Here is a 27,035-nt window from a genome sequence, read left to right as displayed (position 1 = left end):
TGGGTGCAGAGGACTCCCAACAGTGCCCAGACATAACATGGGTGGGTGGATATGACTTCCAGCAGTGCCCAGACATGGGAGGGGTGGGTGGAAATGACTCCCAGCAGTGCCCAGACATAAGACGGGTGGGTGGATATGACTCCCAGCAGTGCCCAGACATTAGAGGGGTGGGTGCAGAGGACTCCCAGCAGTGCCCAGACATAAGAGGGGTGGGTGGATACGACTCCCAGCAGTGCCCAGACATAAGAGCGGTGAGTGCAGAGGACTCCCAGCAGTGCCCATACATAAGAGGGGTGGGTGCAGAGGACTCCCAGCAGTGCCCAGACATGGAGAAGTGTGGCTCACTGGTTAGAGTAGGCAGACCTGGAAGCAGAGGTCAGCCCGGGACCAGGGTTCAATTCCCGGCTCGGCGTGGTCTTGAGTCCTAAAATGTCCATGGACTCGACAATTCTCGCTCCGGTGCCTACTCGATTCACAGGTTCACACTCTGCGACTCTGGGCAATAGCTTGCTTAATCTCCACAACGGCCCCTCGCGGCGGGATGCCTGGCTTTCACCTTGCGGATACCCTTCCGGGGTTATCTCACAGGGGAATACCAGGACGGGTTCCCTAAGCAAGCGCTTAGAAACCGCTTGGTGATTTGCGCTATACAAATTCCTGTACATTTACATTTACATTTACATTTACATTTACATGAGAGGGGTGGGTGCAGAGGACTCCCACCAGTGCCCAGACATAAGAGGGGTGGGTCCAGAGGACTCCCAGCAGTGCCCCACAGTATGGGGTGGATGGAAATGACTCCCAGCAGTGCCCAGCCATAAGAGGGGTAGGTGGGCATGACTCCCAGCAGTGCCCAGACATAAGAGGGGTGGGTGGACATGACTCCCAGCAGTGCCCAGACATAAGAGGGGTGGGTGCAGAGGACTCCCAGCACTTCCCATACATAAGAGGGGTGGGTGCAGAGGACTCCCAGCACTGCCCAGACATAAGAGGGGTGGGTGGACATAATTCCCAGCAGTGCCCAACAGTATGGGGGTGGGTGGATATGACTCCCAGCAGTGCCCAGACATAAGAGGGGTGGGTGGATATGACTCCCAGCAGTGCCCAGACATAAATGGGGTGGGTGGACATGACTCCCATCAGTGCACAGACATAAGAGGGGTGGGTTGATATGACTCCCAGCAGTGCCCAGAGATAAGAGGGGTGGGTGCAGAGGACTCCCAGCAGTGCCCAACAGTCTGGTGATGGGTGGATATGACTCCCAGCAGTGCTCAGACATAAGAAGGTGGGTGGATATGACTCCCAGCAGTGCCCAGTCATAAGAGGGTGGGTGGATATGACTCCCAGCAGTGCCCAGACATAAGAGGATGGGTGGATATGACTCCTAGCAGTGCCCAGACATAAGAGGGGTGGGTGCAGAGAACTCCCAGCAGTCCCCAGACATAAGAGGGGTGGGTGCAGAGGACTCCCAGAAGTGCCCAGACATAAGAGGGGTGGGTGGATATGACTCCCAGCAGTGCCCAGACATAAGAGGGGTGGGTGCAAATAACTCCCAGCAGTGCCCAGACATGAGAGGGGTGGGTGCAGAGGACTCCCACCAGTGCCCAGACATAAGAGGGGTGGGTGCAGAGGACTCCCAGCAGTGCCCCACAGTATGGGGGTGGATGGATATGACTCCCAGCAGTGCCCAGCCATAAGAGGGATAGGTGAACATGACTCCCAGCAGTGCCCAGACATAAGAGGGGTGGGTGGACATGACTCCCAGCAGTGCCCAGAAATAAGAGGGGTGGGTGCAGAGGACTCCCAGCAGTTCCCATACATAAGAGGGGTGGGGGCAGAGGACTCCCAGCAGTGCCCAGACATACGAGGGGTGGGTGCAGAGGACTCCCAGCAGTGCCCAACAGTATGGGGGTGGGTGGATATGACTCCCAGCAGTGCCCAGACATAAGAGGGGTGGGTGGACATAACTCCCAGCAGTGCCCAACAGTATGGGGGTGGGTGGATATGACTCCCAGTAGTGCCCAGACACAAGAGGGGTGGGTGGATATGACTCCCAGCCGTGCCCAGACATAAGAGGGGTGGGTGGACATGACTCCCATCAGTGCACAGACATAAGAGGGGTGGGTTGATATGACTCCCAGCAGTGCCCAGAGATAAGAGGGGTGGGTGCAGAGGACTCCCAGCAGTGCCCAACAGTATGGTGATGGGTGGATATGACTCCCAGCAGTGCCTGGACATAAGAGGGGTGGGTGGACATGACGCCCAGCAGTGCCCAACAGTATGGGGTTGGGTGGATATGACTCCCAGCAGTGCCCAGACATAAGAGGGCTGGGTAGATATGACTCCCAGCAGTGCCCAGACATAAGAGGGGTGGGTGGACATGACTCCCAGCAGTGCCCAGACATAAGAGGGGTGGGTGGATATGACTCCCAGCAGTGCCCAGACATGAGAGGGGTGGGTGGATATGACTCCCAGCTGTGCCCAGACATAAGAGGGGTGGGTGCAGAGGACTCCCAGCGGTGCCCAGACATAAGAGGGGTGGGTGCAGAGGACTCCCAGCAGTGCCTAACAGTATGGGGTGGGTGGCTTTGACTCCCAGCAGTGTCCAGACATAAGAGGGGTGGGTGGGCATGACTCCCAGCAGTGCCCAGACATAAGAATGTTGGGTGAACATGACTCCCAGCAGTGCCCAGACATAAGAGGGGTGGGTGGACATGACTCCCAGCAGTGCCCAGACATAAGAGGGGTGGGTGCAGAGGACTCCCAGCAGTGCCCACACATAAGAGGGGTGGGTGCAGAGGGCTCCCAACAGTGCCCAGACATAAGAGTGGTTGGTGCAGAGGACTCCCAGCAGTGCCCAGATATAAGAGGGGTGGATGCAGAGGACTCCCTGCAGTGCCCAAGAGTATGGGGGTGGGGGATATGACTCCCAGCAGTGCCCAGACATAAGAGGGGTGGGTGGACATGACTCCCAGCAGTGCCCAACAGTATGGGGGGTGGGTGGATATGACTCCCAGCAGTGCCCAGACATAAGAGGGGTGGGTGGACATGACTCCCAGCAGTGTCCAGACATAAGAGGGGTGGGTGGATATGACTCTCAGCAGTGCCCAGAAATAAGAGGGGTTGGTGCAGAGGACTCCCAGCAGTGCCCAGACATAAGAGGGGTGGGTGGACATGACTCCCATCAGTGCCCAACAGTATGGGGTGGGTGGATATGACTCCCAGCAGTGCCCAGACATAAGAGGGGTGGGTGGATATGACTCCCAGCAGTGCCCAGACATAAGAGGGGTGGATGGACATGACTCCCAGCATTGCCCAGACATAGGAGGGGTGGGTGCAGAGGACTTATAGAAATGCCCAGACATAAGAGGGGTGAGTGGATATGAATCCCAGCAGTGCCCAGTCATAAGAGGGGTGGGTGGATATGACTCCCAGCAGTGCCCAACAGTACGGGGGTGGGTGGATATGACTCCCTGCAGTGCTCAGACATAAGAAGGTGGGTGGATATGACTCCCAGCAGTGCCCAGTCATAAGAGGGGTGGGTGGATATGACTCCCAGCAGTGCCCAGACATAAGAGGGGTGGGTGGACATGACTCCCAGCAGTGCCCAGACATACGAGGGGTGGGTGCAGAGGACTCCCAGTGGAGTATTTGCGACAATGTTAAAAACACGGGTTCAAATCGTCACGGAACCTCACCAGCAGTGCCCAGACAGAAGAGGGTGGGTGCACAGGACTCCCAGCAGTGCCCAGACATAAGAGGGGTTGGTGCAGAGGACTCCCAGCAGTGCCCAGACATAAGAGCGGTGGGTGCAGAGGACTCCCAGCAGTGCCCAACAGTATTGGGGTGAGTGGATATGACTCCCAGCAGTGCCCAACAGAATGGGGGTGGGTGGATATGACTCCCAGCAGTGCCCAGACATAAGAGGGCTGGATGGATATGACTCCCAGCAGTGCCCAGACATAAGAGGGGTGGGTGGATATGACTCTCAGCAGTGCCCAGAAATAAGAGGGGTTGGTGCAGAGGACTCCCAGCAGTGCCCAGACATAAGTGGGGTGGGTGGACATGACTCCCATCAGTGCCCAACAGTATGGGGTGGGTGGATATGACTCCCAGCAGTGCCCAGACATAAGAGGGGTGGGTGGATATGACTCCCAGCAGTGCCCAGACATTAGAGGGGTGGATGGACATGACTCCCAGCATTACCCAGACATAAGAGGGGTGGGTGCAGAGGACTTATAGAAATGCCCAGACATAGGAGGGGTGAGTGGATATGAATCCCAGCAGTGCCCAGTCATAAGAGGGGTGGGTGGATATGACTCCCAGCAGTGCCCAACAGTACGGGGGTGGGTGGATATGACTCCCAGCAGTGCTCAGACATAAGAAGGTTGGTGGATATGACTCCCAGCAGTGCCCAGTCATAAGAGGGGTGGGTGGATATGACTCCCAGCAGTGCCCAGACATAAGAGGGGTGGGTGGACATGACTCCCAGCAGTGCCCAGACATACGAGGGGTGGGTGCAGAGGACTCCCAGCAGTGCCCAGACAGAAGAGGGTGGGTGCAGAGGACTCCCAGCAGTGCCCAGACATAAGAAGGGTTGGTGCAGAGGACTCCCAGCAGTGCCCAGACATAAGAGCGGTGGGTGCAGAGGACTCCCAGCAGTGCCCAACAGTATGGGGGTGGGTGGATATGACTCCCAGCAGTGCCCAGACATAAGAGGGGTGGGTGGACATAACTCCCAGCAGTGCCCAACAGAATGGGGGTGGGTGGATAGCGGTGGGTGCAGAGGACTCCCAGCAGTGCCCAACAGTATGGGGGTGGGTGGATATGACTCCCAGCAGTGCCCAGACATAAGAGGGGTGGGTGGACATAACTCCCAGCAGTGCCCAACAGAATGGGGGTGGGTGGATATGACTCCCAGCAGTGCCCAGACATAAGAGGGGTGGGTGGACATGACTCCGAGCAGTGCCCAGACATAAGAGGGGTGGGTGGATATGACTCCCAGCAGTGCCCAAAAGTATGGGGGTGGGTGGATATGACTCCCAGCAGTACCCAGACATAAGAGAGGTGGGTGGACATGGCTCCCAGCAGTGCCCAGACATAAGAGGGGTGGGTGGATATGACTCCCAGCAGTGCCCAGACATAAGAGGGGTGGGTGCAGAGGACTCTCATCAGTGCCCAGACATAAGAGGGGTGGGTGCAGAGGACTCCCAGCAGTGCCCAACAGTATGGGGGTGGGTGGATATGACTCCCAGCAGTGCCCAGACATAAGAGGGGTGGGTGGACATGACTCCGAGCAGTGCTCAGACATAAGAGGGGTGGATGGATATGACTCCCAGCAGTGCCCAACAGTATGGGGGTGGGTGGATATGACTCCCAGCCGTGCCCAGACATAAGAGGGGTGGGTGGACATGACTCCCATCAGTGCACAGACATAAGAGGGGTGGGTTGATATGACTCCCAGCAGTGCCCAGAGATAAGAGGGGTGGGTGAAGAGGACTCCCAGCAGTGCCCAACAGTATGGTGATGGGTGGATATGACTCCCAGCAGTGCCCGGACATAAGAGGGGTGGGTGGACATGACGCCCAGCAGTGTCCAACAGTATGGGGGTGGGTGGATATGACTCCCAGCAGTGCCCAGACATAAGAGGGGTGGGTAGATATGACTCCCAGCAGTGCCCAGACATAAGAGGGGTGGGTGAGAACAAATACCAATTGCACACCAAATTACAGTAAAGACAAGGATGCCTCAATGGACATAAAGGAACAATTAAAGGTGATCGAAACAGAGGAAGAAATGGATGTTGGATGACTCCTCTTTTATTGTATAGATGGCCAGCCGACACGTGTTTCGTCGTCAAGTTGTAACAGTGCTTGCACGACTCATCAGGGCTGGGGAGGATACAAAGTACAACATGGGATCTGATGTCCACACGATATTACGTAAATATATTTGTAAAACGTTCCGGTGATTGGTAAGTGCGCGAGTGAGTGCAGGTGGGGGACGTGTAACAGAATATTTATTACAGTTCTTTATATTCGTTGCAGACAGCAAGGTGGAAACACACTGTGCCACACATGGTGATAGTGAGAGAACTCTATGTTAGGGACCAGAAATGACTATATAGTGGTGCGTGAGGAAGTGCGAGTGAAGTGCATACCATGCGTCAAATGTGTGTTGCTATCACAGGGGAATGGCGGTGAGAGTATCCCGTGAAAAAATCAACAAAATTCTTAAAAAAGCGGTTCTATGGGGACGGTGGTACAACAACAAGGGGTGGGTTTCTCTTCTACGTATCTACTTAAAGAGGTGGTAAACTGCCTCGGCAGGCTATGGGTGAACGGAAGAACAAATCCAGTGCAAAAACGCGCTATCTACTGTAGAGGAGCGGCGGGATACTCAGAGTTTCCTACCTGTGACGCGAAGAAGAAGGACCACAGGTCTATAGCACGGACAGGAGGAAGGAAACAAAAGGGCAAGACTCCGTATTATGACCAGTACAATCTTGTAATGGAGCACTGCACCCTCATTTGTAGGGTACAGATACAGGCAAAATTAAAATAAATGAAAATAATAATGAAAATACAAATAAAGGGAGGTGGACACAATCAGAAAAAGAAAGAATGAGGACTCACCGCTTAGCCGGTGATACTTCCGACCCGGCCCTTGCTCGGGACCAGGTAATAGGTTGGTAAAAGGATGTTGCTTCAGATCCAGTGGACGGATTGTAGAGAGGGGAGTGCTGGAAAGGGAGCATCATAAAAATACTAAATATGTAACCCAAACGGACTGAGGAGAAAATGAACTGCAACGGCACATTAAATCTGGGTGGCGGCTAGAACGGGTAAAGAAGCCGCTTTGGGTACAAAAATATGGCATAATTGGAAGAGTCTCACCTCAACGAAGGAGACAGTGCTCCAAAATCCTGGAGTGCGTAGTGCCACTTAATAAAAACAAGCATTCACATCGAGATATAGGAGTATCAGGGTATTAAGTCCAGTAGTGGCAGGCGAGAGATCGTTGGGTTTCAGCGGAATCTGTGAATGATAAGGGATTGCGGTCGTGAGTAGATAGAAGACCGAACAGCGCGGTCTCAGTCGGTATGCTGTGGGGGTCGGAGCAATGTCTTTCCGAGAAAGGCACAGAAAAAGGGTGTACACACGTGGTGATCACTTACCCGAAATCAGGTTGATAGTCAGCGGGGAGGGTGCTCCCAAACAGCGGTTCCGGGTACGGACACGTGGTTCCGACCCGGAAGTGATTTTATATTGGAGGGCGAGGAGCCCGTATGTCAGAGACTAGAGCGGCAAGTACACCTCGTCGGTGGGTGTGTCTGACAAGTACACCCCCCGTATAATGATTGCGCGACATGGAGCCCGTGAGTCAGGGCGAACTCTAAGTAATTATCGACAATTTCGTGATCACGATAGAGAACCCTGATAAAATAAAAATTAGGCATAGAAAATGTAAACATGTGAAAAAATGTGGGAAAGGGACAGAGTAAACCTCCGTGATCCGTTTTAAATATAACTCAGATACCAAAGGGTAATTGAGACTACGGATATTTCCAAAAGCAGGCAAAGAGTAGTCATGCATCCAATCCACAGCATGCCAGCGTGTTAGGTGATGCATAGAAAGGCAATGAGCACGTTTTACAATACATAAAGAGGGGTGGGTGGACATGACTCCCAGCAGTGCCCAGACATAAGAGGGGTGGGTGGATATGACTCCCAGCAGTGCCCAGACATGAGAGGGGTGGGTGGATATGACTCCCAGCTGTGCCCAGACATAAGAGGGGTGGGTGCAGAGGACTCCCAGCGGTGCCCAGACATAAGAGGGGTGGGTGCAGAGGACTCACAGCAGTGCCTAACAGTATGGGGTGGGTGGCTTTGACTCCCAGCAGTGTCCAGACATAAGAGGGGTGGGTGGACATGACTCCCAGCAGTGCCCAGACATAAGAATGTTGGGTGGACATGACTCCCAGCAGTGCCCAGACATAAGAGGGGTGGGTGGACATGACTCCCAGCAGTGCCCAGACATAAGAGGGGTGGGTGCAGAGGACTCCCAGCAGTGCCCACACATAAGAGGGGTGGGTGCAGAGGGCTCCCAACAGTGCCCAGACATAAGAGTGGTTGGTGCAGAGGACTCCCAGCAGTGCCCAGATATAGGAGGGGTGGATGCAGAGGACTCCCTGCAGTGCCCAAGAGTATGGGGGTGGGGGGATATGACTCCCAGCAGTGCCCAGACATAAGAGGGGTGGGTGGACATGACTCCCAGCAGTGCCCAACAGTATGGGGGGTGGGTGGATATGACTCCCAGCAGTGCCCAGACATAAGAGGGGTGGGTGGACATGACTCCCAGCAGTGTCCAGACATAAGAGGGGTGGGTGGATATGACTCTCAGCAGTGCCCAGAAATAAGAGGGGTTGGTGCAGAGGACTCCCAGCAGTGCCCAGACATAAGAGGGGTGGGTGGACATGACTCCCATCAGTGCCCAACAGTATGGGGTGGGTGGATATGACTCCCAGCAGTGCCCAGACATAAGAGGGGTGGGTGGATATGACTCCCAGCAGTGCCCCGACATAAGAGGGGTGGATGGACATGACTCCCAGCATTGCCCAGACATAAGAGGGGTGGGTGCAGAGGACTTATAGAAATGTTCAGACATAAGAGGGGTGAGTGGATATGAATCCCAGCAGTGCCCAGTCATAAGAGGGGTGGGTGGATATGACTCCCAGCAGTGCCCAACAGTACGGGGGTGGGTGGATATGACTCCCAGCAGTGCTCAGACATAAGAAGGTGGGTGGATATGACTCCCAGCAGTGCCCAGTCATAAGAAGGGTGGGTGGATATGACTCCCAGCAGTGCCCAGACATAAGAGGGGTGGGTGGACATGACTCCCAGCAGTGCCCAGACATACGAGGGGTGGGTGCAGAGGACTCCCAGCAGTGCCCAGACAGAAGAGGGTGGGTGCAGAGGACTCCCAGCAGTGCCCAGACATAAGAGGGGTTGGTGCAGAGGACTCCCAGCAGTGCCCAGACATAAGAGAAGAGCGGTGGGTGCAGAGGACTCCCAGCAGTGCCCAACAGTATGGGGTGGGTGGATATGACTCCCAGTAGTGCCCAGACATAAGAGGGGTGGGTGGACATAACTCCCAGCAGTGCCCAACAGAATGGGGGTGGGTGGATATGACTCCCAGCAGTGCCCAGACATAAGAGGGGTGGATGGATATGACTCCCAGCAGTGCCCAGACATAAGAGGGGTGGGTGGATATGACTCCCAGCAGTGCCCAGACATAAGAGGGGTGGGTGGACATGACTCCGAGCAGTGCCCAGAAATAAGAGGGGTGGGTGGATATGACTCCCAGCAGTGCCCAAAAGTATGGGGGTGGGTGGATATGACTCCCAGCAGTACCCAGACATAAGAGAGGTGGGTGGACATGGCTCCCAGCAGTGCCCAGACATAAGAGGGGTGGGTGGATATGACTCCCAGCAGTGCCCAATGCATCATGATATTAAACATGTGGCCCGAAATGCATTGGGTCTTAATAAATGCTGCCATATGATGAACAAATGCGCTTGTACGTGTTTTTGAATAGAGGTCCGGAGGACACATCAATAGCATGAGAAACCTTGAAAATTGGCATAATTCTGTGCGCGTGGAAACATAACTGATGAATAAGATGGAATAAATGAATGATTACACAGATAAAATTGGAGTACGTTGTGAAAAAAGTGAAAGCGACAAGCATGCAGCAAGCTGTGCCCTTGGGTTGGGACGAGATGTCGCCCCAAAATATTCAGGAACTAATCCCAGCAGTGCCCAGACATAAGAGGGGTGGGTGCAGAGGACTCCCATCAGTGCCCAGACATAAGAGGGGTGGGTGCAGAGGACTCCCAGCAGTGCCCAACAGTATGGGGGTGGGTGGATATGACTCTCAGCAGTGCCCAGACATAAGAGGGGTGGGTGGATATGACTCCCAGCAGTGCCCAGACATAAGAGGGGTGGGTGGACATGACTCCCAGCAGTGCCCAGTCATAAGAGGGGTGGGTGGATATGACTCCCAGCAGTGCCCAACAGTATGGGGGTGGGTGGATATGACTCCCAGCAGTGCCCAGACATAAGAGAGGTGGGTGGACATGACTGCCAGCAGTGCCCAGACATAAGAGGGGTGGGTGGATATGACTCCCAGCAGTGCCCAGACATAAGAGGGGTGGGTGCAGAGGACTCCCATCAGTGCCCAGACATAAGAGGGGTGGGTGCAGAGGACTCCCATCAGTGCCCAACAGTATGGGGGTGGGTGGATATGACTCCCAGCAGTGCCCAGACATAAGAGGTGTGGGTGGACATGACTCCCAGCAGTGCCCAGACATAAGAGGGGTGGGTGCAGAGGACTCCCAGCAGTGCCCAGACATAAGAGGGGTGGGTGCAGAGGACTCCCAGCAGTGCCCAGACATAAGAGGTGTGGGTGGATATGACTCCCAGCAGTGCCCAGGCATAAGAGGGGTGGGTGCAGCAGTGCCCAGACATAAAAGGGTTGGGTGCAGAAGACTCCCAGCAATGCCCAGACATAAGAGGGGTGGGTGCAGATGACTCCCACCAGTGCCCAGCCAATAGAGGGGTGGGTGGATATGACTCCCAGCAGTGCCCAGTCATAAGAGGGGTGGGTGGATATGACTCCCAGCAGTGCCCAGACATAGGAGGGGTGGGTGCAGAGGACTCCCAGCAGTGCCCATATATAAGAGGGGTGGTTGCAGAGGACTCCCATCAGTGCCCAACAGTATGGGGGTGGGTGGATATGACTCTCAGCAGTGCCCAGACATAAGAGGGGTGGGTGGATATGACTCCCAGCAGTGCCCAGACATAAGAGGGGTGGGTGGACATGACTCCCAGCAGTGCCCAGACATAAGAGGGGTGGGTGCAGAGGACTCCCAGCAGTGCCCAACAGAAGGGGATGGGTGAATATGACTCCCAGCAGTGCTCAGACATAAAAGGGGTGGGTGGAAATGACTCCCAGCAGTGCCCAGACATAAGAGGGGTAGGTGGACATGACTCCCAGCAGTGCCCAGACATAAGAGGGGTGGGTGGACATGACTCCCAGCAGTGCCCAGACATAAGAGGGTTGGGTGGACATGACTCCCAGCAGTGCCCAGACATAAGAGGGGTGGGTGCAGAGGACTCCCAGCAGTGCTCAGGCATAAGAGGGATTGGTGCAGAGGACTCCCACCAGTGCCCAGACATAAGAGGGGTGGGTATACATGACTCCCAGCAGTGCCCAGACATAAGAGGGGTGGGTGCAGAGGACTCCCAGCAGTGCCCAGACATAAGAGAGGTGGATCAGAGGACTCCCAGCAGTGTCCAGATATAAGCGGTATGGGTGCAGAGGACTCCCACCAGTGCCCAGACATAAGAGGGGTGGGTGGACATGACTCCCAGCAGTGCTCAGACATAAGTGGGGTGGGTGGATATGACTCCCAGCAGTGCCCAGACATAAGAGGGGTGGGTGCAGAGGACTCCCAGCAGTGCCCAGACATAAGAGGGGTGGGTGCAGCAGTGCCCAGACATAAGAGCGGTGGGTGCAGAAGAGTCCCAGCAGTGCCCAGACATAAGAGGGGTGGGTGCTGAGGACTCCCACCAGTGCCCAGACATAAGAGGGGCTGGTGGACATGACTCCCAGCAGTGCCCAGACATAAGAGGGATGGGTGGATATGACTCCCAGCAGTACCCAGACATAAGAGGGGTGGGTGCAGAGGACTCCCAGCAGTGCCCAGACATAAGAGGGGTCAGTGCAGAGGACTCCCACCAGTGCCCAGACATAAGAGGGGTGGGTGGACATGACTCTCAGCAGTGCCCAATAGTATGGGGGTGGGTGGATATGACTTCCAGCAGTGCCCAGACATAAGAGGGGTGGGTGTATATGATTTCCTGCAGTGCCCACACATAAGAGGGGTGGGTGGACATGACTCCCAGCAGTGCCCAGAAATAAGAGGGGTGGGTGGATATGACTTCCAGCAGTGCACAGACATAAGAGGGGTGGGTGCAGTGGACTCCCAACAGTGCCCAGACATAACAGGGGTGGGTGGATATGACACTCAGCAGTGCCCAGACAAAAGAGGGGTCTGTGAAGCAGTGCCCAGACATAAGAGGGTTGGGTGCAGAGGACTCCCAGCAGTGCCCAGACATAAGAGGGGTGGGTGGATATGACTTCCAGCAGTGCCCAGACATAGGAGGGGTGGGTGGAAATGACTCTCAGCAGTGCCCAGACATAAGACGGGTGGGTGGATATGACTCCCAGCAGTGCCCAGACATTAGAGGGGTGGGTGCAGAGGACTCCCAGCAGTGCCCAGACATAAGAGGGGTGGGTGGATACGACTCCCAGCAGTGCCCAGACATAAGAGCGGTGAGTGCAGAGGACTCCCAGCAGTGCCCATACATAAGAGGGGCGGGTGCAGAGGACTCCCCGCAGTGCCCAACAGTATGGGGGTGGGTGGATATGACTCCCAGCAGTGCCCAGATAGAGGGGGGCATCATCATACCACAACAACATGGGGGTATGTGCACATCCCTAATTTGTGACTGTCATGATAGTGCCATAGCAACACATCACTTACTGCAGTATCCCACTCCACCGAGGATGGATTTCTGTCACACAATGCGTGACACAACGCATGTGGGTGTGATGTCACCACCCATGGAGGTTGCTGGCAACATACACACCCTACCATCATGTCACATGAGTGTATAGTCATATAACAGCCCACCAAACAAAGAGAGCGAAAGGGAACACACACTGTCATGTACATCCCTGGGATGAAATGAATGTCCTGATGGTGGTCAGGCCACCAAGATGTGGTATCTTATGGAAGGAATAGGTTTAAAACCCCTTAGATACATTGCACAAAATTGTAAGTCATGTGCCCATATACCCTGCATAACAATTTCCAACATAGGGGTAGGCTGTGATGACACACCTGCATAGTGGGAAAAAGGGTGAATGTGTCCATGAAGGCTTTGTACATACCTCAAACACAAGTACAGTGAGTAACATGGATGGCACAGACTACTGAGCAGTAGACAACTATGAGCAGGCATGGCCATTAATGAAGGGAACCGTCACCAAAAAAGGAAATGTGCACACATGTCAGCACAACAATTGTGCAACTGTCTGTAGTGAAGATCTCAGGTATCACAGAGGAAGGAACACTCCTTGGGACAATGTCTCTAGCCAAACTGAACACACACAACCAATGATACTTTGCAGAGACATTGTGATGGCACATAGATACCATGGTCCACCTCATTACCATCATAAAAAAAATCTTTCAGAACCACAAAACATTACCATGACACCAACACCTGGGCCCTCAGCACCTAAAGCAAGTACCTGAAATGCAATAGTGTAGAATGAAAAATAAAATGCTTTATTGAGCGCAAAATGAAAATAAGTGCAAAAATGAGTCCCAGCTCTAACAAGGCCAATGGCCAGTCCACATCAAAGTCTCTTAGGGGAGGTCGTCGACCCCAAACTTGCCTGCACATGAATGACCTAAAGGGATGTTGACCCATGGGGGGCATCATCTGGGTCAGGACCAGGCACCGCAGGGACAGTAGTGGGAAGGGTAGGTGTTGTGGGTGCAGGAGGGGAGGTATCCTCCTCAGTGGCTTGTGCAGGTCCAATGGTGGAAAGAAACTCAGCGCTGCACACTGCTGCCAGTTCAGCCAGACCACCACCTGCACCCGGGGACACTATGGGAGTAGAGGAAGAGGGTTGTGAGTCTTGTGGACTTTGTCTTTGGTTGCGTGCCTGCCGTCTGACCCCAGTCCCTGTGGGTGTGCCTGCATCCCTCTGAGATTGCGTGCCAGGAGATGTGCGCTTACACTTCTGTGGTGATGTGCTGGTTGTGTCCGTTGGTGTGCATGATCGTGTTGGTCTGCGTGTGCTCTGGACAGGTATGGGAGAGGGGGGTGTGGATGGGTCCGAAGGAGGGGGGACAGACCACTGCAAGAGGGAAACTGCTGCCGTCAGTGAGGAGTCCATGGACGATAGAATCCGACATTGGCCAGACATCGTAGCTGACATGCCCTCCATTAATGACAACAACTGTGTCAGTATCCGAGTATGGCCATGGAGGACAGTCAGCATTGATGTCTGACCAACCTGAATCTGGTGGAGTAGGTCCACAGACTCCGCACTGAGGGCAGCAGGGGAAACAGGGGCAGGGGCTGCGTTGCCGGGGCCGAAGGAGACATGGGGGGCTACACGGACAGAAGAGACCCTGGCTACTGGGAGGGTGGAGATGGGTCTGGAGGAGGCGGGGGCAGACACAGTGATGTTAGATGCTTTCGCGGCGTATTCTCCCTCCTCCTGGGAGTCAGAAGCAGATCCGTCAGCATGGTAGGAAGTGTCATTCGTCCAACAGTTCCGCCGCCTGACTCCCCTCACCCTCCATGCCACTGGCTCCCTACGACTCCTCAACTGTGGTGGCGCTGTGCCTGGGTGCCTCCTCTTGGTCCGTGCTTATGTCTCCTCCTGTCTATGTTGGTGATGCTGTGGGCAAGGAGTAGAAACAAAAATGCATCAGTCACCTGTACACATCTGACACATGAGCACAAAATCAGTAGGTCTCACTGCAAATCATGGCATTCTTCATGAGTAACAGCCACATAGCTCTGCACATATTGGATAGCTGTCCTGCCCAGTTGGTATAGACACAATGCCACTTGGACACAAGGGGCCCGATTCACAGAACTAACTTAAGACAAAATCCTAAACTTACTACCATTTTGGTATTCACAGAAGGCACTTACTCATTTTGGTATTCACAGAAGGCACTTACTCATTTCGGTATTCACAGAAGTTAGGAGTCCTAACTTTAGGACTCTTAAATGCCTTCTTTGAATACCGAAAGTCTTAAAGTTAGGATTGTTCTCAATTTAGTAGTAGTAAAGTTAGGACTCCTAACTTTAGGACTCCTAAATGCCTTCTGTGAATGCCGAAAGTCTTAAATTTAGGATTTCTCTCAATTTAGTAGTAGTAGTAAAGTTAGGACTCCTAACTTTTGGACTCCTAAATGCCTTCTGTGAATACCGAAAGTCTTAAAATTAGGGTTTTTCTCAGGGGACTGTAGTGGGCACACTGATCCGTGGGGGTAGAATGAGTTGACTGTTCCATGATTAACCATGATGGCACTATGCATATCTCCCAATAGATGTACATCATGTCTGAGAACACAACATGGGTCATGCATGCTGCAAGGGTGTGCAGTTGAAACCTCACACTCCTATGTTGAGACTCATCATCGGTGCAAACACATATGAAGCCCAAACACAGTGCACAGGTCATGGCACAGGCAAGGTGCCAACACATGTCACAGACCACCCTCCCACATGATGCGCTAATCAATGTGCAGTCTAATTACCTTGCACCCTAGATGAACATGTGCAAATGTGAAAACACACAGGCCAGGGAACACATGTGAAGGAGGGGAAGGGATGAAAAAGAGTACCAGCTGAATATGGGGAATTGAAACTACACTGCACATATAGCCTGTCTGACCAGACACCCCAACTGTGGGAGTGCTTCCAGGCTTCAGAGCACCTCAAGAAGCAAGTGACACACAACACAACAAACAGCCATGTACCTACCCCCTCCTTGCTGCTGTCTCTCCTGCAACTGCCTATCGAGGTCTGGAAAGACCACTGCAGGACCCGGAGCATGTGGTCGGTGAGGTGACGGATTCCACCATGCCGGCGTGGAGGCTCCATCTTCAGCTGGACCAGGGCAATACGCCAGGTCCAGCACCGGATGTCCTGCCACCTTTTCTAAATGTTTCGCAGCCGCCGGCGATGTACCCCCACAGACACGACAGCCCTGACAATATCCAACCATATCTCTCCCTTCTTGTAGGCAGTTACCTGTCTTATCCTTCTCTTTCAGTTTCAGGAGTACAGTGTTATAGGCCAGATTACTTAGCATCCTACGTTTCATCCAATCCCTTTAACCATAAGGCCCTGACACACATTTGCATGGTTTAAAATTTGAGCTTCAGCTCCACATTAATTTTGCAACATTGTATATTTTTGCCCAACTGACTTTTGCAGGACACCTGTAGCACACACTCAAATCTCAGTATCCATGACAGCCAGGCTGCATTCAGGGCCTACTACTCATCCCCTAAGTATTTTTTGACATCCACAGACGTGTACGGTACGGTTTGCTCACGTATGGCACGATCACAATAGTGAGAAGATGCGCACGCACGTAATGTCGGGGTACGGTTCGCTCGCGTATGGCACAATTACAATAGTGAGACAATGCGCACACATGCACGTAATGTCGGGGAACTGTTCGCTCGCGTATGGCACGATTACAATAGTGAGACGATGTGCACACATGCACGTAATGTCGGGGTACGGGTCACTCACGTATGGCACGATTACAAAAGTGAGACGATGCGCACGTACGCACGTAATATCGGGGTACGGTTTGCTCGCGTATGGCACGATTACAATAGTGAGACGATGCGCATACACGCACGTAATGTCGGGGTACATGCGTTTCACACACATTTGTGAATGCAGGGGTACGCTGCATTTCACACAGTGTGTTTCACAATCAGTTGTGAATGCAGTGGTACGGTGCGTTTCACACGCTCACGCATGGCACCATTACAATAGTGATACGAGGCGCACGCTTGGCAGGGAGGTAGGGGTACGGTTCAAACAAGGATGTGTATCAAGTTCTTTTCATTTCATACTTACATGTGCAGGCCCTAGGTGTGGCAGGCAGTGATATAGCACAGGGCATCTGATCTTGTTGCCCAATTGATGTGTGCTGACCTGTTGAGACATGTCATGTGTGATGGGGCACTATGTGACACACATCACCTTGACACTTGTCACATTTGTACCATTATGCAGATGTAGCCATGCACATCAACACTGGGATGGCACAGTCAACATTATGGGCACCTGTCTCATGATGCCAGGGACCGGGGCACTTTGTCACTTGACATTTCATGTTCAGCATGACCCTATGTGACTATGTCTGGTGTGTGTCATGTCAAACCTTGAGCTTGTTGTTTGTGTTACATAAACTGCATCTGCTGTTGGTCTTTCTAACATGGGTCTTTGTTGAGATGGGGAATGGTTTCACATGTTCGCACACCATGCCACATGTGCATTCCCACGGCTTTTGGGTCTGATGGCATCAGACATCATTTTTCCCAAGGCATACATGTCTGCATCCTGACAAGGGCTGAGTCGTTTTGTTGTCACAGGCACACCTTTATCGCAATGTGTTTGATATGTACTTTTGCTATTCCATGTGACCTGTGCATGTGCCTTGCAGTCAGCTGCCTGGATGGGTTGACAACCTTCCACTGCAGGTTTGGTGACGTGTGTCACTCAAGTGATATCTTGGGTTGTTCACTCAGACCAGACCAGCAGCTTGTTTCAGGGCATGTCATGTTTATTGAGGCAAACAACAGGTGTATCTGGGTTTTTGTAGGAGTGCCAGCAAGCTGGCATATGTGTCCTGGATGTATTGCACACGCCAGACTCCATAGTGACCTGATGTCTAGTAGCAGTTTTGCATGTGCTATGTACCTTGCCATTGATGTTGTTTGACAGTTATTCTCCATTCTCCCCAAATATGTCCTGCAGGGAACCGCCTCTACCAAGGCCATTTCCAGACTTGGGTACCATGAGGGAACGTGACTGCATCCGACGTTACAGATTCACTCAACAGTTGATTCAGGACTTGACAAACAAGCTAGCACCACATCTCCAACCGCAACACAGGTATCCTACTGCGCTGACCCCCAATATAAAGGTGATGGCAGCCCTCCATTTTTTGCCACAGGTACATTAACCATAGCTGATGTAAGTGGAATGTCCCAAACGATGTTCAGCCGTGTCTTGCGTGATGTGTTAGCAGCCATGTTGGGGCATATTGATGAATTCATCACATTTCCTACTCCTGAAGAGTTGAGAGATGTCAAGGGTAAATTATATGCCCTGGGAGGGATCCCACATGTCATTGGGTCAATTGATGGGACACATGTGGCTTTGGTGCCACCACAGGCTCAGCAACAGGCTTACCGCAACAGGAAACATTATCACTCAATAAATGCCCTGGTGGTGTGTCTTGCTAACATGCTGATTTCCCATGTTTATGCACGTTTTCCAGGATCGTGCCATGATGCATTCATCATGAGGCGTAGCAGGGTGCCAAGAATGATGCTGCAGCTGCACAACGATCGGGCATGTCTTGTTGGTGGGTAAACTCCGTGTGTCCTGTGTGTTTCAGTATCTTTTGCTCTGTCTGCATCTCATGAACCACTTATTTACGTGATGTATATTTGCAGGTGACTCGGGATATCCCAATATGCCATGGCTGATAACACCTCTCCGGAACCCAAGAACAGCTGCAGATCAGCGGTACAATAATGCACACGGACATACCGGGCAGATCAGGTGAGTGATAGAGCGGACGTTTGGCATCCTGAAAAGCCGATTCCGGTGTCTCGATAAGACGGGTGATACCTCCCATATGCCCCTGTAGTAGCAAGCCTCAGCCAGGCCTACTAGTGCAAGGGATACGTCCTTCTCTGCTCAGAGTCCTTAGACCAACAGTAAGAAGTTGGCACAGAAACTGGAATAGAGAAAACAGAGGGGCATATTATCAAGTAAGGGCGTTACATTATCGCCGCTTTTATCGGCAGGAAACTGCCTATAAAGCGGCGATAATGGGGTTGATAATATGCTCTATGAATTTCAATCGAAGCCCATGTTAGATGTCTACACATCTAACATGGGCTTCGATTGGAATTCAAAGAGCATATTATCAAGCCCATTATCGCCGCTTTATCGGCAGTTTCCTGCCGATCAAAGCGGCGATAATGTGACGCCCTTACTTGATAATATGCCCCTTAGTTTATTAAACCTCATGAGGTGGAACTACATTCACACAACACCCTTAGGTATAGTATGATGTAGCACACTGACTGGAAGGAGATGGGTCCTTTTATACCCACACAGGGGCTCAAAAGAAGGCGGTACAAGTACAACCTGCTGTTCTTAGGCACATACAAGGTCATACAGAAAATGCACAGTCGACAAGTGGGAGGAGCTAACATTTAGCTAGTTGGAGTAAACACATCCTGACAGTTACATCCTAGGGACAGCTGCAAGCTCAACTGAGCATGCGTGGAGTGGCAGAAGCTAAATATAATCTGTCTCTAAGCAGAATTCATGAGCAGTTAACAGAAAGGTAGGACAGAGCACATGGCATACAAAATGGCCGACAGAAATACAAAATAGATTCCGTAAAACGGGCAAGATAGTCTTGAAATACTGGATGTCTTCTGCTAATGCTTAACCTAATGATTGCTAAACTACGAATTCCCGACCACGTAATATCTTCATCGTGTGCAGCATGCTGCACAACATGGCAGTTGAGAAGGCAGTGCCACTCATCCTGGATCCTGAGGAGCAGGAACATCCACCCGTTGAGGATGAAGGGCTTGGTCACGATGCAAGTGATGAGGAGGAGGAGGATGATATCCGGAGTCAGCTCATACGCAACTTCTTCTCATAATGGTGAGTCACTGCGAATGAGTGTGCAAGCTTGTAGCATTGAGTGGCATGTGTTGCAATGTGTGTGTCCAGCTGACTATGCAAAGTCACTTTGATGTGTGTTCTGATTTGTCACGCAAGTGCTGATGTCATGCCACACTGAAATGCACAATGACTTAGCTTTAAATTTACATGTGTACTACATTGTTCGTGTTTTGTACCTGCCCATGTCTTTAGCAAGGATTTTTAACGGTGAGCCCTTGTGTGTTTGTCATTCCTAGTTTGCTGTGCCTGTTGTCTGTTTGTGCCATCTCAGTCCTCCTGCTATTCCTCATGATGATTGCAACGTGGGCCGAATCAGCGTTCCATGCACGGACATGTGTAAATGTCAGTTCAGGTAATAGATCCAAACAGGCTTTTTTGGGTTGGTATGGTTTGGGAATGTGTGAGAACAGTTTCTGTGCATGTTGAAGAACCATCCATTCATGTCTCATCCTCATGGATCAAATTACATGTTGCACCACTCACAAGACAGGACAGTCACCCTTCTTGACAGTCATCTGTTGTGGAGTATTAATTCTGGTGAAGGCATCAATGTGTCTCAACCTTGACCCTGACACATTGCGGATTCCATGTGTTGACATTGTGTGGGACTTCACAACCACAGGCTCCATGGTGAATTGCAGCCTCACTGTGTGCCGTAGGATGTGTTTGGCTCATCCACTTATTCTTGTGTGCCAGTACAGTTTGATTTCTAATCAACCATGTTGTGAAGGTGTGGGCCAGCGTATGTCCCACATGTTCTGTCAAGTGTCCTGTGTGTCTGTTCGTATGGATGCATTGCCCCTTGTGCCAGTATGTCATGTCACTGGCACGTTGCTTCCTCAGGGCCGGTGGAGAACACTGCTTTGCAAGCCTTCTCGGTCAGTTGATGTTAACTTTCTATTCCCATGATGCCAGGAACGTTGCGCTGATGACATCACAATGTTGTGCAGTAGCAAATGTAAACGCTTCCGTTGCACCAGTCGGGTGACGTAAATCCCAGGATTCTCTTGTGGCGTGCTGCATATCCTGGTCACGGTAGGGTTGGTTTTGTGGCATTGCTCCTCATTACTCTCTGTTGATTTCCGGACCAGCAGCTTGTTATGCTAGGCATTTCAAAGCCCAGTTGGATGAAACAATGACTGTCTCTTGTGGGGCTTCCTTCTGTTTACATAATTCTCTCCCTCGTTGGATGAGCTTTTGCGGGTGATGTATAATTTCCCTTCTTGACCCTCACTGATTGCCAGGGATAGCTACGGATTGTTGCCTTTGTGTGAGTAGCACTGCAGCGCATTAGTATTTTTGAACATTGAAGCATTATTCATACACTGTGAGTACCTTCATTACTGCATGGCTCTAATTGCATTGAAGCAGCCTGCACAGCGTTATACACCCTTCATTTTTGCAGAAAAACTCTGCTACCTATTATGTGTCCGTGTTCAAACATCAGATCTAGTATAATTTTCATTACTGTGATGCCAAGTATGAGACAGTGGCTGTTGTTTTCCTTTACAGGTGTAACGGTTACAGTATAGGTCCTGAGGTATTCTGTGATTCAGTGGCAAGATGTGTTGAATGCTTATGCTTGTTTACCTTTGTTTCGGATCTCCCTCCCTGTTGTTCCCTTCCTTTCCTTCCCTCGCCTGATCACCCTTTTGAGTCAGTGATTTATGCTCAGACCAAGGGGCTTTTGGGAGGTGGACCACTATGATCATCGCACCTTTATGAGGATTCAAGGAACCAACAGTCCCAGGCAGTCGTGTGCATTTGTCTCACCAGCATTACAGGTAAACTCCCTGCATGACTGTTATTTTCTTCTGAGCAATGGTACTGGACATGGACATTGGCTAAAGCAGCATGGCCTCCACACAAACTTAATCCATTTGTCCATCCATTGTATAGCAAATGTGTCCCACACAGTACAATGTGCATCATTACTGTCACCGCAGTTCTCTTGCCAGTTTGCATGCGTCATCTATGGCATAATTGACAAAGATTGTGCATATGGGAGTATGTGTACTGTGGCAACATGCATGGTGTTCATCATAGCTAATGATCCATATTGTGCATGAAGTACATGGTTGTGTATGTATTGTTGCAGCTTGCTACACACAACGGGCAGCCCACACCTGCGCTGTGTGTCCTGTGCCCAGTTTGGATTTTTGGTACCTGATCCTGTGGCATCAGCTTGTCAGTGCCACTGTTGCGCCACCTCCGTGCCAAAGGCAGAACCGTCTGCCCCCTCAACGTGCACAGTGCAAGACACTCTGGTCCTTCCATGATGCCGGTAACACAACAGACTCATGCTCCAGCCACCCTTCAAACAGGGAACACCAGACATTCATCCACCTGCTATCAGGCAACCCCTAACTGCAACCATTACAGCTTTTCTGACTGTGTGTGCAACTACTACTGCCAACAACGCGCTGCCCCGCATGAAAGACCATGTCCGTACAACCAGGTCATGTGCCTCCTACTGCACACCCGCTACTTCCACCAGCACGCCATTGGACTCTGTCATCTCAGCCAACACAAGAGCCCCACACATCGCCTTCATTACAGTTACCTGGTTGAACGCATCCTCAGCACACTACATCAACATTGCCATCACAGACGGATACGAGATCACCCACAGTGACCACAACAACACTCCAGGACGATGACTAGCAATTTTATCAGAAGTACCCCCTCAGAGTCACATACAACACCAAGGACACACTGAGCATTGCCAAACATCTGTACTTCACCCTGCAAGGGAGAGGTGTGGTGCCGCTGCCAGGGTGACTGACTTTGGAATCTGGGGGTCACAGTTTGAACCCCGGTGCCAGCGGCAGATTAGCTCAGCACCATGTGACTCTGGGCAATAGCTTGCTTAATCTTCCCGACGGCCCCCAGCGCCTAGAGACCCTTACGAGTGATTGGTTGCGCTTTACAAATGTGGATTATTATATTATTATTATTCAGGTTTCACAACCCCCAGACCAACCTCAGTCTAACTATCATCTACCGATCTCCAGGCCTACACCCACAATTCTGCTAAGCCATCTACAATTATTATAATAGTCATGTATTGAGCACACATCTAAGCCAACTGGGTTGTCCCAGCGCTGCATTGTGCCGAAAATGAGGCAGCATACGGAAGAGCAACTAATCTAGCAGGCCCTGCAACCTCACACACTGATTCAAAGACTGACCCAAAACACTTCCCACATTGGCAGAATTTCCTGTGAAGCACAACAACAGTTAAGCCACCCGGGACAAGGCAGACCTACTGGACTCTACAGGTCTAGCCACACTCATGTGCAAACCTTGTAAAACAAACAACCATCAGTTACCTTTCAACCCTGAAATCCACAACACACAGACATCACCATAACAACAGCATGGACGTGAGAGAACTATCTAACCCCAGCTCTCCATCCAAGAGACATCCCACCCTTGCAAGGCCAAGGGAATACCTTGCAACTTACTACCACTGCAAGCTCGTGGATGTACACGACAGCCTTGCCACACAGTGGCAGTCAGCGCTATTTTCCACAGGACATACCCCCCCTCAGGTCCTGGACTCCCATCAGCAGCAAAGACACCACCCGGCTCATGTACACCATCCACTCCGGCTCTCCATCTGGACCCTTCCCACATGACATCTCAATCACAGCATACACCATCCTTCAGGCCCACCTCAGGGACGTCATGAATGTCTCCTTTGAGTATGCCACTTTCCATGGGAGCTGTAGGCATGCAGGAACCCAGGCCCTTCTTTGACGACGTACAGCAGTACCGCAGGATCTCGTGGAACGTCACCCTGCATCCCTACCCGGCAAATGTCATCAAGAAGACAGTCAACAAGCAACTGACCATCTCACTCCAAGCAAACATCTCCAGGCAACCCGCACCAGACCATCTTCCACAGTAATCACCCCACTGCAACAGCCCTCATTGCCACCACCAACAACATCTTGGACCGTGCTCAACAATTGTGAGTACACCACCCTCATTCAATTGAACTCTCATCCAGCATTCTACACCATGTGGTACCACAGTGTCAGATCACACATCTCCAACACTGGGATCCAGAGGAAGGCCCAGGATGAAAGCCCCAAGTACCTCACCAGCAAGGCCCAGGGAGTCTGCTTCCTCCATTCAGCAAGTAGTACACTAGGGTCATCGTGCCCAGGCCTCATCTCTCAGTGTGACTATCTACATTGTCTCCATGACCCTCCTCGCCAACATCACATGCGCACACAATCTCATCATCATGTCCTCTGCCATTGACACCCAGCTGCTCCTCACCCTCACCAAAGACCCTGCCACTCCCAGATCCAACCTTCAAGAAGGCATGAGGTGTATTGACAAATGGAGGAACATCAGCCACATGAGGCTGGACTTGGACAAGACTGGGCTCATCATCTGAGGAATGTCCCCTTACGGCTGAGACAACTCCTTGTGTCACAGCGGCCTCGGCAGCGCACAAGCATACATTGGCCACACACGCAAGCAGGTGCTCATCGTACACTCCTCGCTCACAATAACCATGCAAATCAACACCATCTCTACCTCATGCTGCAAGTCCCTTCGCATGCAGCAAATGTTCATCAGATAGGTACACGGCACCAGCCGGCTCTACTACAGTAACGCCCTCTACACAGGAACAACAGCCAGACTCCAGGAGGACTTGTGCACATAGAGGGTGCATCAGCACACCTCATCCTCAACATCCCCTGCCACAGCCACATGACCGTCCACATGAGATACCTACAATAGGCTCACTCTCAACAGCAGGATCACCTTCATACTCCTCAGCCACACTCAGGAGGCACTCCACAACCCCAGCCCCGAAGACAAACATGGACGTCTCCCATCCAACACCCCATTGCACCAACTCCGTCCAGCCAACCTTGCCCTGTGCACCATATTTCACATCCACAGTACATCTGCATGCGGAAGATAGTTCTCCCACACAACATACAAACCTAGTACTCCCTCCCTGGGTACCTCCACATGACCCATGACCTCTACACCTTCATTACACTCTTCCAAAACTGTCTGTCTGAGCAGTATAGCAACCCCCCTCAGCAGATTGAAACCATCAGAGGTGAGTATAGCGCTCCATGTATGTATTTGACGATACATTGTGACCTAGGTGTGTCCTCGACCGGACTCAGTTCCCAGTGTATGGATAGGTTGAGTTTGTTCCACACTGTGGCATACTTTGACAAATCCCCACACGTATGTCGCAGAATGATGGTAAATGACTGTAACATCAATTTCACTAGTGTTGGTTTCGTTTATTTATCGTTCTTGTGCGGAAAACGTGAGTTAGTGATGGGTTCTGTACAAAAAGGGAGGGAATCCAAAGTTCACAAAGGGAGGTGTGATGTCTTGCAGTTTGAGTCACCAGAGTCCAGATCACAGTGCTTGCCATCATTGGTCAGACTGCAACCAGCATGTCCATGTGTGAGAGTAGGACAGTCAATAAAGTGATGCTGTTGCACACAGATTCCAGGTGCCAGACTAGGTGTCCTGGGTGATGCGCATGGCCCGCTGCCTCTCAGTGTGTCTTCTGTGGACGACCCACCTTCCTTGGGGGACCCTCATATGCAGGACTTGATGATGCACGGGACGCTTCGTTGGACAATTCCTCCTCCTCGTCCCTCCCTGTGCCTGGTGGCCGTCTTTGCCTTGAAGTGTCTTGCATGGTGACACAAGGAGGGTGCTGCAAGTTGTCAGCAATCAGACGGAGTGAATGGCTAATGTCCCTTTCCACCGCCAGGAGCTCAGCCAGTCTTGCCTCCATCCGTCCTTGGTGATGTTGTTGACTGGCGTGTTGCTCAGCCGGCAGTTTTTTTATCTCTGTGAGGGCCCCCACTACCTGGCTGAACTCCCTGGTGTCCCGCCGGTATGCCTCCATGATGTTGCGGAGCTCAGTCATACCGGGACCTGCAGCTGTCTGGTCATGTTCTCGCCTCCGCCTGCTGCCACTCCCGCCACCCCTGCCCACACAAGCCTGGCCTGCCGTTGTGGGCACATCGGCTCGACGGGACCCCTGAGTGATGGCAGTGGTGGTGTTGTCTGCCCCTTCCTGGGTGCCCATCGAACCTTGTCCCTCATTGTCAGACTGGCTCAGTTCTTGAGTGTGGGCAGGGCTCCGAGCTGTCTGCTGGGATATGGCAGGAATGGTGGTGGTGGTTGGCGCAGGTGTGCCTGATCCAGATGCTGCACTCCATGGATGACCCTGACCTACCTGGCCCCTCTGGTGCCCGGTAGGTCAGGGTCATCCATGGAGTGGTGAGAGGCATTGCTGTCGGTGGGATGAGGGTCCTGCAGAGCCTGGGACTGTGAATCATCTTCCCCATCGTTGGGGTTCGATTCCGCACGTTGCCCTGTGGGTGTGAGAGACAGACATTGTTAATCCCATGTAATGCAACATACATTTCTCATACACATTGTAGTTGGCACTGTTCCACCTGGTAGTTGTCCATGCTTTGGATTGTCCTCAATGTTCACTTGTGGATGGGTATGTTTTGGGGTCCGATTGATATGTGCGCCTGAGTCATTGACATGGGGGGCATATTTACTATAATTGGCACAGCTCTGCATATCAGCAGGGATTCACCAGTCATTGTGCATCACACCTATGCCAGCACAGATGCAACGCATTCACATTGTGGAGCACCATGGTGGAAAAAATGGTTCAGCAGCGTCACACATCTGTGCTGTATAAGTAGGCACATTGCTGGAGTAGCGTCACCAGCGCAAGACAGCTCCAGCAATGGTCTGTGGGGCCCTATCTGCACAATGTTGCTTCATTCCTTACGCCTCCATCAGCCATGCACAGGGTTTTGATGCAGCATGTGCTTAAAAGTGACAGAGTGAAATCTTGTAGATTTCGCATAGCCACTTTTGGGAGGCGTGCCTGCGCCATAACACCCTCCCCCCTGTGCCAGTACACCTACTTGTGGCGCAGGGCTTTAGAACGTGGAAAAGAAAATGGAAGGTTAAAGGATTGGCAAGTGGGTGCTCTTGCCCAGTCAACATGGCAGTACCAGACTGCACACAGGCTATGCAACCGCAGGCCTGAGACACAATTTACAGGCTGCTTCTGTGGGTGGCACAACCAGTGCTGCAATCCCACCAGCAGCATTGGATTTACAATCCCTGGGCACACTCAGTGCACTGTACTAGGGTCTGGCAACTAAACCAAACCAGCCAATCATGAAGTCACTAATTCAATACGATACTTTACAACAGGGAGAGCATATGCACTTTAGCACTGATCAGCAGTGGTAAAGTGCCCAGAGTCATAAAACAGCCAACAACAGGTCAGAAAAAATACAGGAGGAAGGCAGAATGTTCAGGGATTACCCTGCTAGGAGGGCCAAGTCCAACATACATCACAAAGGCTCATCCTGAGGA

Source organism: Lissotriton helveticus, chromosome 6 (assembly GCF_964261635.1).
Source record: "Lissotriton helveticus chromosome 6, aLisHel1.1, whole genome shotgun sequence".
Classification (NCBI taxonomy): Eukaryota; Metazoa; Chordata; class Amphibia; order Caudata; family Salamandridae; genus Lissotriton; species Lissotriton helveticus.
This window is presented reverse-complemented; position numbering follows the sequence as displayed.